General features: G+C 52.8%; 1 long non-coding RNA gene across 3 annotated transcripts in view; it reads left to right on the top strand.

Annotated features, from left to right (window-relative positions):
* LOC308563636 overlaps positions 1–14,719 on the top strand; it is a 42,634-nt gene extending 27,915 nt beyond the window's left edge. For 2 of the 3 annotated variants that reach the window (XR_013999801.1, XR_013999802.1), the window contains exon 4: positions 13,453–14,713. This is a non-coding gene — a long non-coding RNA (uncharacterized lncRNA). Of the gene's footprint in view, positions 1–13,452 lie in introns of all 3 variants that reach the window. The other variant, XR_013999800.1, reaches the window with a different exon arrangement.
* The last annotated feature ends 200 nt before the right edge of the window (positions 14,720–14,919 follow it).

Genomic DNA, 14,919 nt, shown 5'->3' on the forward strand with positions numbered 1-14,919 from the left:
TTGCCTGTATATTATCGAAGAAAGGAAGAGATAGGAAGCTGTGAGTCTGAGAGAGATCATTTGTCCTAGTTCTTTTGCTTACTGGGCATGGTTTGGTTGGGTTTATTTTTTTTGGGGGGGGCACCATGGGCCAACCCCTATACCGCTGGACTGTGGGGATTCTCAGATCTGCCTCAGATAAACAGGTCAGCCCCGTTTGACCCACATTTTTCTGATAACTGAAATGTCTCCCCTTTACAACCATCCTTGGAGATGCTTCTTTTCAAGTAGCCATTCTTCTAGTCTCTTAAAGAGGAGGTGAAGGCCTCGCCCCATTGCCAGGGGCCCCTACCTTTTTGTCTTATTCCTGAGAGGAAGCGGAAAGGGGCTGGGAGTGGGAGTGCATGAGATGAGGTTGCAGCCTCCCTTCCCAGTGCCACCTGCTGTCCAGCGGAGGAGAGCGGTGGCCAGGTTTTCCCTGTGCCTCCCCGGAGCAGACACAGATGCGTCAGGACGAGATGCTTACACAAAAGGGTTTAGCAGGGGGAAGTGTGAAAGGGATGGGGCTGTTGGCAGGGACACTTGTTCCCTGCTTCAGCCTCTGCTGTCTGCAGTCTCCATCGATGATCCTTTCCTCTCTCCACTCTGCTTCCTGTGGGTTTATATCCACTTTTTAAGACAAGCAAGCCCTATGTTTACAGTATTTTATTAAAGTTTGGTGGAGAGGAGAGAAGAGGAAGGAAAAAAGCTGGATCTGGGGCCACGGGGTGGGGGTGGGGGGCGGTGATAGTGCCTGCTGGAGAGAGCGGGAGAGCGAGCCAGCGAGAGAAAGGGAAGGCAGACATGCGTGAGAGTCCCCGGCAGCAGCCAAGAAGCAGAGAGAGGGGACAAGGTAGGGGGAGGGAGGAGTGTGCCAGAAGCCTTACAGAAAAAGAGCAAAGACCTGAACGTGAGGAATGATCAAAAACTGAAGTGCAAGTGGACTTTGGGGCGCTCCTGTCCAGGAGTGCTGCAAACAAAATATAAAACAGGCCACCGTGACAACGCAGAGAAACAGAAGTTGTGAGGAGGCAGTTAGGAGATGCCACAGAAATGGACCAGCAAATAAATAAATGCCCCAGTATGCTAATACCCTGAGGAGAGGGAGGGGGGCGGATAATGAAGGTCTGGGACTGAGCAACATCAAGTGAAAGCAAAAGCAGAACAGAGACAGACCGGGACAAAACACACATACATAGCCAGACCCCAAGAGAGGGACACAGAGAGAGAGTCACACAGAGAAAAAGACAGAAAGGACTGAGGGGGGTGGGGGTGGAGGGGGGGAGAGGGAAAGTCTCCAGCCAAACGCGGGAGACTTGGCAGGTCGACAGCAGCAGCCGGCCAGGCAGTAACTGCACTTGCTGTGTCTCGTCTATTGTTGTCTGGGAGAGGGGTAGGGGGAGTTGTTTGTTTGTTTTGTTGTTTGGCCTCTTTGTCTCTTTTGTTGCAAGCGGTTAGTTTGCTACTTTCCCAGACACTGGGCTGATGGAAGGGCTTTATGGATTTTCCTTAAAGGGACAGGATTAGCGAGTCTTACCAGTATTAGTGATTCCTCAGTTCTAACGAACCAGTTCCCACCGAAATGACTTTCATTTATTTATTTATTTATTTTATTTTTTTCAAAAAGGATCGTATTAAGAATGGAGAGTCAGTATTTATGCTGTTTTTGTGCTTTCCCCCTCCCCACTAAATCTCCTCCAGGGCTGCTGCCCACAGGGCGGGGGAAAGAAGACAAAAAGGAGAAAACCCTGCAGACACAAGTACACGGAGACCATGCATAAGGAACTCCAAACGCATGGGTGCACACTGCACTTTTAAAATTTCATGTCTATTTTTTACCTAGGCGTCACGATGAGAAACACAAACTTGGAGCTTTGAGTATAACCCGCGGAAGAGGGGCTCTAAAGAGGGGCGGTGGGTCCTCTCTCCACCGGCACTGTGGAGGCCTTACCCCCCCCCCCCCCCAGCCTGAATCCCAGGCTGGATTTCCTCCCATGTCCTCCCCAGGGCCCTCCCAGCACAGCACAGCACAGCACTGGGCGCCCTGGGAGCCTGCCTGGGGTCAGTCCGCCAGGCCGGCCTTCCCGCAGGAGCTGACCATCGCTGCCCGCGGGCAGCCGCGTGTTGGAGGGTACTGAGCCACTAAGTTGAACAGAGGGCTGCTTTTTCTTATTTGAGGAGAGGTAGGGGGAGTAGGGGTGTCCCGCAAGCCTTCCACTGTTTCATTTCCAGAGACTCCCAGCTTCCTCTCCTCGTAGTAATTTAAATAGGTTTTGGCCTAGAGCAGGACAGCTTTGGAAAGAAATGAAATTTAAAAGCGCTCCCCGAGCGGGACACCTTTGATTTTTCAACTCTCTCTAGTCCACTCCCCCAAAGAACGTCCAGCCCCTTTTCTCAGTCCCATCTTTCCCATCTCCTCTCTCTCTTGCTCTAACATCTCCCAGTGAAATCTAGGGCGCTGGAGACTAAAAAACACACAAATGAATACAGTCCAGGGGGCTTTGGGCTATACAGGAGTTTTGGATGGGCGGAGATGGCAAAGGGGAGTAGGGGCTCCTTGGCGAGTGGAATCCTTTAAGCAGAGTGGGCGTTTCTGCCACAGTCGGAGGGGACCAGCTGCCTCTGGGTGGTTAGGGTGCCTCTCCTGAGCCCCACCCTCGAGGAGTCTGGGAGTCAAAAGAGAAGGGAGACGGTTTGGTCCGCAGCTAAGACCTGGGGGGGGGGGGGGGTCAGGAAGCAAGAGCGCCCCGCGCTGTGCCGTTTGCCCTCTGGGAGGCGCCTGCAAGGGACACGGGAGGAAGCCGCCCTGGGATTCGGGCTGGGGAGGGAGGGGGAGGGGCGGCGGTGTCAGCCGAGCGAGGGCCCACCCACCACTTGCCCCACACCCACCACTTGCCCCACACCCACCACTTGCCCCACACCCACCACTTGCCCCACACCCACCACTTTGGGCACTGCCCGCCTCTGCCTCAGTTTTCCCTCTCTCGCCCCCGCCCGCACACCAGGGTGAGAGCCAGCACGGTCCCGCTGACGCGGCGCCTCGTTTTGTTTGTGCGGGGCGCCGAGGGGAAGAGCCCGGGAACCCTCCCCTGAGCTGTCGCCGACACAGCCTTGGGGGCGACGCGGCTTAGGGGAGCAGGGACCCGCCGCGGGTGGGGAAGCCGCGGGTGCGGAGTCGCGACCTTGGCTCCGGGCAGGCCCCGTCCGTCCGTCCGTCCGTCCGCCCGTCCGAGGGCGAGGCCTGGGCGCAGGACGCGCGGCAGCCGCGCGGGTGGCGTCGGGCTGCCCGGGCTGCGCGCTTTCGCCCGGAGACGCGGGCAGGGGGGCTGCAGGGGGACAGGCCCCGCTGCGCCTGGGGAGGCACGGGCGGCCACCTTTCCTGGCGGTAGTAAGTTCGCGCCTGCAGTCGCTCGAGGTTGACATCCTCTTACTTGTGAGCGCAGAGAAAACCCTGATTCCGATTCCAGGACCGCGGCGCAGCCCTTTAGCCCCCGAGGCCCCGCGCGCGCCCGTGGCACCTGCAGCCGGGACGCGAGCACCGCGGCAGGCCGGGGACCGCGGCCACAGGCTGGCGATGGCCCTGGCGGGGGTCAAGCCCGGGTCCAGTCCAGGTTTCAAACCCAACCGAGTGAGGCTGCGAGACGCCCGCGGGCGCCAGGCCTCGGGGTGCCAGGCTGCGGCGTCGCCCGGGGCGCGCTCGGTTCACCTTCTCAGGTCGGGTCCCCGCGGGCGCCCTGGGGACGCCGCTTCTCAGGAACGTCCCCGAGGACTTGCCGGTTTGAGAGTTGAAGCCCCCGAGGTATATGGCTGGCCACAGACACCTCAAACCCCACTAATGCTAGACAAAATAAAAACATAATAGGCCACAAACTAACGAACTCGGGGTACTTTTCCCTAGTAGTCTCCTGCCCCCCTCCCCCGCACATGGAATTGCGGACCCGGAGGAAGGGAACCTCTCTTCCTCCAGTTCCCTAGGTCTTAGAACAAGGGTTCCTCTCCCCTGACTGCTCCTGTCTCCGAAACATAACAACAAGCCCCCAGCCCGCGGCGCCCGCGGTTGGGAAGGGGCCTAGCGGCGCCGGGTGCCTGCCCGAAGGCCGCGCCGCGCCGCGCCCGGGGCGCAGGGTCTCCCCGGGAGACTAACCCAGCCGGGGGGCCCCTGCCCCCGCTCGGGGAGCCGACCCGTGCAGCTCGGGGGGGGGCGCGTCTCCCCAGGCGCACGCAGGAGCTCGAGGCTCGGGCAGAGCGGCATCTTCAAGACAAACATAAACGTGAACCGAACTGAGCTCCAAGCCCGCAAGTCCCAGCCGAAAGCGAGGTGGGGGCGCAGGGGGCGGAACGGGGGAGGCGCGGTCGGCGGGGTGAGAACGAACCCCCTGCGGAGCCAGTGCCTTGGGGGCTCCACCACCGCCAGCTCCCACCCAAAAGGTTTGGACTCGCGGGAGACTTGGAGAGGGAGGGAGAGGAGAGACGGACAGGTGGGGGGGGGAGGGGGGTTCCTTTTCTCCTCCTGCCAGTGCCAGTGGACGCAAACTTGAGGAGGCAAAGCTCGAGAAAACTTTGGAAACTTTGTAGCGCCGTTTTAGCGGTGGAGGCTCCAGGCGAGCAAGCAGTTCTAGGGGGAGCCGGTTGGGTGCTATTGGGAGGCCAGGTCCAGAGGTGGTTCAAGATCCAAGTATCCTGGGTCAGGTTCACCGAAGGCCCCAGAGACTTCCTCGGGCCCGTGGCTGTGGGGAGTCTGAGGACGTTTCTTTAGGAGACAAGGCATAGCCGGGAGTTCGGGGTTTGTGCCGATGGAGAAAGCAACACCCAGCGACAGCTCAGAGCAGCGGTGGGAAAGGCTCATCTGCCAAGGCAGGAGCAGGTCCGCCCGCTCCGGGCCAGGTCCCCACCTTCCGCCACCGGAGAGGGCCGCGTGCGCCTGGGGTCTTTGGGGCGAGGCGAGCAGTTCCACGGTGCGCCCTGGGTCTCCACGCACGCACCACGTGCACCCACAGCCTCAGGAGGGGACATTAGGGCGAGCGGCCCAAAAGGGGAGGGGGGGCCACAAAACCAGAACCAGCCTTCTGCGCTGAATGCCCCAGCCTGGGCATCCTTGCCTAGGGCAGGACGAAGTGGGCCCACCCAACTTCTCCCTGCCCCCTGGGAAGGAAGCCTGGTTCGCCCGCCGGAGCGCGAGGCCGCCACCGCCCGTTCCACACGCGCCTTGGCATTCTGCTTTTCCTCACTGCGCACCAGGGAAAGGCGTAATTCAATTATGCCATCCAAGTGCAACGCAGCCTTTCCCTCTGTTGCTCTAGAGCCTAGGGCATTTCGAAGGGGAATTTCCCAATTCTCAAATAAATACCTTATCGCTCCAAACCGAGGTGGGTTCTGTAGTAACTACTGCAGGGGAAAAAAAGAACCCAAATCGGATGTGAGTTTACAGCCTGAAGCGGCTTCTTTAGGCTCATTGAGCGCCATTCCAAAAAGCTCGCCTGGCGCTATTTCGGGAGAAGTTGGAGAGGGGAGAGAAAACACGGTTATTTAAAGGGACTCCCAGAAGGCAACATCCCTGCCTCGGCTCCGTCGGTGCCTGCCCGTGGGCTCCAGTTTAGCAGCCCTGGCAGCCCAGCCTTTGATATTTAAACCGGGCCAGCTCCCGGGCGAAACTACCTGTTGGGCGACTCCGCAGCCTTAGACATTCGACCTTCCCTTCCCCGTGCAATCCTGGCAGCGAGGGAAGGCTCTGGGACAGCACCAGGAGGCTGAGGACTGTCGAGCCGAGCAGGGAGCCTCGGACAAAGTCATCTCCGCCTGGCACTGCCAGGGAGCCGCGTCCGCGCCTCCGCCGGCTCTTTGGGAACGTGACCCAGTACCCAGGCCGCTGCGCCGGGGCCTGGCCGCAGGGATGGGCACAGACCCGGCACGGGTCTCTCCATTCGAAAACCACGAAGCGGTGCCACGTCTGCTGGCATCTCGGTGCAAGTCTGACTTTGAAAAAGCAAAAAGCCTCCAGGCGGCCTCCTGGGAGACCACCCCCACCCTCACTCCAACACCCCGCACTTTTTTCCTGCCCCCAAATTCACTTGACTACTTCTTGAAATTCGGAAAAGTCCCGCGAAGCTCGGACGTGCTGCAACCCAGAGGCTGCTGAGAGAAGCTCCTGCCCGAGCCGCTGGAGGGAAATCACTCTGATCTTACGAGAAAACAGAATCTCTCTGTTTCTAAACCACCTCACTGGGTGAGGGAGCGCGGCTAGCAACGACCATTCGTGCGGTTTTTGTAGACTGGGGGGGAAATTTTCGGAGACTGGGGGACAGGGAGCTTGTCTCTCTCCGGAACCTGTGGAAAGGACAGTTGGGTCGGGCCCTAGAAAGTCTGGTTCGGGGAGCGCAGAGCCAGGGTCGGGCGCGCGCGGTTCAGGACATTCTTTCCGGCGACCTGTCTGCCGGAGCCGCCCCGACATTAAATTGGGGGTGTGTAGGGGGGGGGATGTGGAGACGCAGGCTGGGCTAAACCGAGAGCTCCCCCCTCCCCCCAGACGCTGCGGAAGGAAGTCCGCGCTGTGTCTCCGATGCGGGTTTCTGCTTTTTCCTAGAGAACCCCACTGGGTTTGGGGAAGCAGTGAAACTTGGGAGAAGCCCCACTGAAGGGCCCTTTGGGGTCCGAGGGGGACGGGAAGACTTTCTCTGTGGCCAGGGGCACAGCGACGCTTTATTTCTCAGGGCGCGCGCTCCCATCCTGCAGGGTCACAAAGCCCGCGGCTGAAAACGAAATGGGGACCAACCTTAGGCAATGGCAGGGAAGGAGGGCGGTGAGCCTCCTCTTGTTCAGGATACTCATTTTTACCGCGAAAACTGTCGGGCTACCTGGAAGAACGGGAATTTATTAATGAGAATTTGCCGCACGGGGAGGAGTTGCGTCTTCTAACTAAAAGACCGCTCCGAGCGCTTCGCGCGCCGCACTCCTTTTTTCAGGATCTTGGCCATAAGGCTGTTCGGCCCTCAAGTCACACCCCTGGTCCCAGTCCTTAGAGACTTTTCTCTTCCCCGTGTGCCTCCTTTCTGCGCACTCGTCTCAGCATCGGGTTGCCCAGGACCTCAGGGCGTCTGGAATAACTCCTGCAAACTTGCCTTTCGCCAGGCGCGCGCGCAACCGTGGGCTTTGCGCGGCGCGGCTGCCCCGGGCCCTGCGGGGAAGGGGCGCGCGGGGGGGGGGGGGGGGGGTGCTGGGAAAGCCGGAGAATTTTCCAGCGCTCAGCCTCGGTGCTCCTGTTTTCAGTTCAGTCCCAGAGGCACGGGCCCAAGGGTAATAAACAATGGTGCTTACTGGAGATAGAAACGGGCACAGCAAAGAACCCCGCGGAAAAGCGAGCGCAGAGGCCTTTTAACAAGTGGCCGTTTAGAGCTGCCTTCGAATGTGACTTGCGCCACGGAAGGCATTGCTCTAAAATTACAGAAGCTGGCGCACTATAAGTGTGTCGGAGGACGATGGTAGAAGCTGTTTTTATTTATTTGGTTTTGCCTCTGGAAATCGGGAGGAGTTGTTGCAACCTGCTGAAGCCTCCCTGCTAGCAACCCCTCCCCCCTTAGATCTCTAGGCCGCGTCACCAAGGGAGGGGTCGCCCAGGAGTCCGCACACTTTGATACTGTTACTCCAGTTCCCTCAAGAACTGAACGCACTGCCTCCCCTTTCGGCAGTCACAACAGGAGCTTTGGGGGGAGATGTCATTGTAACAGGCGCGGCCAGATTATGTAGAGATACAAAAAAATTCTTTTTTTTTTTTTTTAAATATAAGCTCAGTCACCTTCTGAGTGCTGGCTATGGAGGGGAGGGGGGCTGGGAATTTCTCCTAGGGTGCGGGTGAAACCAATTTCTGTCCTGCCTGATGGCCTTGGGAAAGGGTCTCCCATCTGCTCTGAACATCCCCTTTACAATGTCAGAAAACCTTCCTGCCTGCAAATGTTGGCAGGAGGCTGCTGTGCCAGGCGGTGCTGCTTTAAATAGGAAGAAAGCCACGGGGTGGAAAGAAAGTCCCAACCTTCCTACCCACCAGACTACCTGCCTCCCGTCCCCAAAGGCCAAGCGCTGGCAAGGGAGACTATAAGGAAATCCAGGTCCTGGGTGAGTGGAGTGGAAAAGGAATCAGTTGTGTGTTGTAGGAGCAAATCTCTACTTGATTCTCAGGCGCTGGGGTGCCCCAGGACAGGTCTCCCCAATTCAGCTGCTAAAGTCTTAGTGTCTGAGCATCTGCGCCTTCTAGGACACAGTCCCTCCACTTTGGTAGTTGTCGTTGTTCAGTTAAGGCTGGAAGAGACTTCGGAGGTGTGTTAGTCTGTTTCTACTGGATAGCTCCGCGTCTGGTCAAGCGGAAGGGAGGGTCTGATCTGACGGAGGCTCCTCCTGTGCCCTACTCAGAACTCTCAGCTGAGGGACCTGGACTGCAGCTGGCTCTGACCACCAAGGGCATCTCTTTTGTCAAGAAATGATAATGGTGCCGACTGCACCCAAGAAACAGCCTAAATCTTCTTTTCCTTCCTCCCACCTTAAGCTGATGGACTTACACAGTGTCCACAAGTTGTTGTCTCCTAATTTAATTTCTGTATTATGTTTGGAACTTGTTCAGCTGGCTTCAGCCCTTTCTGCCTACCCTAGATGACGACTCCCGGGAAGGGTTTCCGCCTCATGAAGTCAAGCTTGAGGGGTCTCCCCTGCAAAGTCTGAGGCTTGCTCTGAGCATTGCTCTGTCCTTCCCACCATTTTCCAAAGCAGTTGGCATGTATCGTTCCATTTTACAGATGAGGAAACTGAAGTGCAGAAAAGCGACTTGACTTACACTCAAGGTCATACAGTGAGCCGAGAGCAATGTCAGCACCAGACCCCACGTTTCTTGTTCAAATATGTTTTCTAATTGATTTTAGAGAGAAAGAGAGAGAGAAACATCAATTGGCTGCCTCCTGCATGCCCCCTACCAGGGAACAAGCCAGCATCAAGAGCCCACAACCCCAGGCATGTGCCCCAACTGCGATCGGAATCGAACCAACCGACCTCTCAGTGCACGGGAGGGCACTCCACCAACTGAGCCACACCAGCCAGGGCCAGATGCCAAATTTCTTGATGTGAAGTCCCTTCGCTCAATGTTGAGGGTGGTATTATGATAACTAAAAATAAATTACTGTTCAGTGATCATCACCTGTGCACCAGACCACGTGCTGGACACTCTACACAAGTGATCATCACAGCAACTCTAAGGAGCATCATTAGTCCCAATAAAAATTAAAAATGAAATTATAAAAGTAATATATGCATAAATCAAAATATTTCAAATAACACCAAAGGACATAAAATGAAAGTAAAAATCTCCAACTCTGCCCCCTCTCCCAGAACCACGTTGCTAATTGTTGTTCCTTTCGTAGCTCTCCCCATAACTGATACACAGATGTGATCACTGCTTTATGAATGCGGAGGAGGCACCCGATCAACACAACCAGCTGTGGCTGCCAGACCCCAGGCTCAGCACTTCCATTATTCCACCTTTGCTAAGGCGAGTGGGAGAGAAAGGGGAGAGTGAGGCCACAAGTAAAAGGAAGGGTCAGGTCAGAGTTTACACCACCCCTTCCTTTCCTCTCCTCCTGCCCCTTCTAGGCTCCTGCTATTGCTAGTTTTTCAGGACCTGAAACCATAGGCTCTTTCCATGCGGATGACCTGATGATCATTTGCGACGGCTGCATTCCTTTCAGGCCTCGGTGCAAAATGAACAAGCATCTCTCCTCAGGCCACTGTCACCCCTGGGCTGCCTCCACCCTGGACTAGCTCTGGGACTGGGGTACACCTCTTAAGTTTTAGATTCCCCTGCCTATCTCTCAGCATTGTTGGGGAGCTCAGATGAGAGACAGGGAAAGGACTGTGTAACCTGAAATCTCTATGTAAATAGAGCAGCTGCGTTAGGGCTGTGGCCCTTTAATTCAGAACAGTGGGTTTTCAGGGTTCTTTGCAGAAGGGTGTGTTTTGCAGATTTAAGGGTTTTCCTTCTGTGTGTGTTGTGTCAATAGGAGCAGGGCCAGAAGTGTGTCTTAAAGTGGAAGGGATGTTCATTTACCTGTGAAAGATGGGAGCTCTGAATCTTTGGGAGCAGAGACTTGGGGAGTACAAAGTGGATTTCTCTGGGCTGGAGAACACACCCAGCTAAGCTGGCGAAGACAGGGGGAGCCTGTTATCCTGCTTGGAGTGCACAGTGGGTTAGTAAGAGGTGTGGCTGAAAGGATGCTCAGGCCTGTCTCTTTGGGTGAGTGTCCAGCACCAAAGGCTGATCTTGGACTGTTCCAGGGCAGACAGGGAAAAGTGAAGATACATGTGGGGCAGTGCGAGTTTCCCAGTACTAGCGTTTTCATTTGTTTGCTATTGTGTGTTTGAGTGGGAAGGGGAGGGGTGATCATTCTTCCAAGAAGCTAGTCCTGTCCTTGAGGCTAGAAGAATCTTTAGAAACATCCTGAGTTGAGGGGACAACTCCTAGAGAGAGCAAGTAATACTCTGGGGCCATGGTCTCCTAGGCTTTGCAGAGGAGGAGCAGCTGGGGAGGGCGGGTGTCTCTGAAAACCCTTCTAGAAAGAAATATGTGCAACACCCTGTAAAATGCACAAATCTGAGGTGGTACGGAGAAAGCAACTGAACATCAGGGAGGAGGGAGAAAATGGCTTTAAGATGAATGCAGGGCGCTGGAGAGTGTTCCAGAGAGAAACCATGAAAAGGAGGGGAGATCAGATTTTCTGGGAGGCCCAGGCAGGCTTCAGAGGCAGCCAAGGCTGGTGTCAGGACAAAGGATGCTGCGCCCCCTGGTGTCAGGCTGGCAGTCAGCGCCAGCCAGCTGCGCGGAGACTAAGGGCCGAGACCAGGGACCCGCTGGAAAGGCCACCGGTCAGATGCCTTTTCTTCTGTTTGCTAAGGGAGTTGAAGTTGAAATAGCCATTGCTCTCTCAGCTCTGGAATCTAAATAGAGACTCTGCTGTAGAGAGAGTAGGGTTTTGTTTTTCTTGCACGTAATTCAGGCAGACAGGACAATGCCTGTTGAGCCTGAAAGCAAAATCCTGCATTTTAGGTGGAGTGCAGGTCCGGGGCAAGTCATTGAAAATTTTAGAACCTCCCTTTCCATGTATTAAAACCAAAGGGATCGGAGTATGATGTTTTTAGGTCTTTCCCGAGCTATGATATTGAGATTTCTTGGATAATCATTACACTATTTTCCCAGAGCCTTGCAAATTGGACATTTTTTTCTATTTTTATGAAGGAGCAAATGTTATATGTTTCAGCATCATGAGTTCCCGATTCTGAGCAAAGATTTTTGTGTGTTCCCCTTCCTCTTAAAAACTGCAAAATATGCCCCTTTTTAATGCCAAAGCCGTCCCCTCCACCCCCTGTGGGGCCTCCTACAAAAAGCAGCAGAGTGAGCAGGTCTTCAGTCTCTGCTCTGTTTCTTTTAAAACTAAAGTACTAAAGTGTTGTGCTGGAAATTATGCTACTAACGTGTTACATGTGGTAGGTGTGAATATCTGCTTCAACAGTTCCAGGCATAAGACCAAAAACTTCCCCAGAATTAGCAGAGTTTTCAGCTATAATCTAGCTCACATTTCCACAAATAGGTACAAAGGCCAATTTGGGAGGATGCTCTCTCGAAGGGGCTGTGTGGTTGGGTTCCACTGAAATTTTGAGCTGTTCCTGGCATGGTCAGGTGATTTTCAGTAGAAACAGCCGCAGGAAAGGTTATGCAGTCATCGAGAGTTCACTCTCCTTAGCCCTGCACGTCTAGATCCTGAGATGAGTTGTCAGTTGTACCTCACGGCAATATTTTCCTTCTGCACTTTACCTTAACTCTTATCTCTGTGTAATGGGTACATTTTGTTTATTTGTTTTCAAGAAACTGATTCTAGTCCTGCAAAGGATCACCTGCGTAGCAACCTTAGTCCTGTGGGTGTGGAGGGAGTGTGCAGTCATTGTCCTGTAAAAGACAGTGTCAGCATTTGATATGTTGCCTGGGGGGAGTAGGTCCCTCTTCAGGAGAGAGGTGAACCGGGAGGAAAAACAGCAGCACAAACAAGAGCACCGATGGCAGCTGCTGAGAGTGGGGTTAGTGCAGTGACTCGGAGCACTGTGCCTCCTCTGCAGGGAACAGCTGTGTCACGGGTCGACTTGTGTTGTGTCCCTCTAAGATTCCTATGTTGAAGCCCTGACCCCCAGTACCTCAGAATATGACTGTATTTAGAGATACAGACTTTAAAGATGTTACTAAATTAAAAGGAGGTCATTAGGGTGAGCTCTTAATTCAGTGTCACTGGGCCCCACAAACTATGCAGCTGGCCCTTGTTGACAATTAATATAAGTTTTAAATAATGTTCAGGTTAAATGTTTGGCAGCCGAAACAAAATATGTCTGAGGCTGGACGCAGCATGGGACATGAGTATAAACATTTTGTCACTAACTGGATGAAGACCTCCCATTCCCTGAGGATCACTGGGAAGGAATTCATGGAGCCCAGAGGTGTTCTGGGGGTGACAGAAAAGATAGTGCCCAGGTGTGAGTCCCTGAGATTCTGCATGAGCTAGCGTGGCCTTGACCAAGAGTCTTTTCTGTATCCGGGATGAGCCATGAGACCCACACGATAAGAATATGTTGAGGAAAGAAAGGCCCAACCAGAGGAACCAAGTTTGGTTTGGTGTGAAGGGCTGGGTTGAGTCCTGCATGTGGCTGCTGCTGGAAGCTCTCCCAGACACATTCATCCAGATACCGAGTTAAGTTTTAGGAAACTGGATCCAAATTTGTTCCCCAGTATGACCAGCAAGACCCTGTGGGGCAGTGTAGCCCCACGGAAAACAGCATGGAGACATAGCAAGTAACCACAGTGAGAGGGGACCTTGGGCAGGACTCTTTCTCCTTAAGCCAAGCCAGTCCCAGGATTCCTGAGTTGTTCTCAGTTGTGTTGGGCTAGGAGGGCTGAGCTGCAAGAGTGAGACCTGGCCTGCCTGCTTCCAGGAAGACCTGACACTTAATTGTAAGTAAGTGATAGACTTTTTCATGGTCCATGCCATGCCAGTTGATTCTGAAACTTTGGAAGGGAAAGTTTGGCCCCTCGTGAAAGGAACACCAGTTCTCAGTGGAATAGAGTTGTGGGGTTATTATGAAGAGATCCTGTTTTTAAGGCTATGCATCGATTTATAGAACCTTGCTGAAAATATAACGGAATGTTTGGTCAGGAGGTCTGTTTTTTTATTTCTATTTCTGCCTAGTACTGGCTAACTGGGGAGTGTAAATTTTAAAAGGAGTAATTTCTTATGCACATTTATGCAAACTCCCTCAGGGGATTGAGTGAAAGACTGTTTGAGACGCTCTGAATTTCTTGGAAGGAAGTTGCTATATAAATTAATATAGAGCTTTTTTTTTTTTTTTTTTATATCATTGCAGGTCTGCAGGACACATGGAAGAACTCTCCCATCATGCAAAGGAGAAGATGAAATTCTGCACTGGCCTCTATCAAAGAAGCTAAAAATTTCCCCCCTTTCCTGCAAGTTTTCCAAACCTCATGACTCTGATTTCCAGGTCAGAGAGTAAGGCTTTATTTTTATAATTCCTCATACTTTGCTTATGAAGAGTCCCTGAGGGAGCATGTGATGGACTACTTATTGTGAGCCTGTTTTGGGTGGGGCCAGGACTCAGGTGCAGTATGGGGTGTCCAGTCACACCTGCACAGTGACCTATGGGCCTAAAGTCAGCTCCTGCTTTCTCCTGACAAACAACACCTCCCCCTCCCTGGGGTTGGTGACCAGCACTTCTCCTCTGGGCAGAGCCAGTCCCAGCATTCTTAAGGGGTTGGGTTAGTGACCCAGTATTTAAGAGGATTCAGATCTATCTGGCATTTTTTATTTAATTTCTAAATGACAGTTGCCTTAAGCAGGTGGAAAATAAGAAACCTTGCTAAATGTTTAAACTTGAAGATCCCTGGTTTAAGAGAAATGAAAACTATGTCCACATAAAAACTTGTCCATGAATTTTCAAGGCAGCATTATATTAATAATGGCGAAACAATCCAAACAAAATGTGGCATATCCATACAACGAAATACTATTTGGCAATAAAAAGGAATGAAATACTACAACATTGATGAACCTTAAAACACTATGCTAAGTGAAAGAAGGTAGTCACAAAATAATACATATTGTATGATTCCATTTATACAAAATTCCTAGAATAGGCCAATCTTTAGAGTCAGAAAATAGACTAGTGGCTGCAGAAGCTGAGAGTCGAATGCAGGCATTGGGAGCTGCCAGCACAGTGATGAACATGTTCTGAAGTTAACTGTGTGGTAAAAGTTAAACAACTCTGTGAATGTACCAAAACCCATTGAATTTTGTGCTTTAAATTGGTGAATTGCATGATGTTAAAATAATATTTCAATGCAGCTGTTAACTTTTTTTAAATGATACTTTTAAAAATCCCATTGGTTTATGTCTCTTTTTCTGAAACTCACCACCTTGGGATCTATGTGCCCAGGCTTACGAACAGATTTTATAAGCTAAGTAAAATAAGAATGTGATAAATAGTGATTTTTCCTTAGAGAGAGAGAGTGATGCAGATTGTGCACAGCCGCAATACCTGGACCTGTAACTGTTTTGAACTTTGCTGAAACTTTTTTCCTTAGGCTAAAATCATTAAAATATATTTAAACAATGATACATAAGTGGCTTTGTTGTTTCTGTCTTCCCTATATCCTTTTCCCCTTTCTTAAGTAATAGCACCCCAATTTTCTCTTAAGGAAACCACCCACCTTCTTTTCAGTTCATGTAGTTTAAATATTGTTGACCCTTTCTTTGCCTTAGGCTCTGTGACTCAGGCCTGGTCAATCAGCAAATTCTATTAAGTGGCGTGTTGGAG

The sequence above is a fragment of the Miniopterus schreibersii genome (assembly GCF_964146895.1).
Source record: "Miniopterus schreibersii genome assembly, chromosome: 11".
NCBI classification, from domain to species: Eukaryota; Metazoa; Chordata; class Mammalia; order Chiroptera; family Miniopteridae; genus Miniopterus; species Miniopterus schreibersii.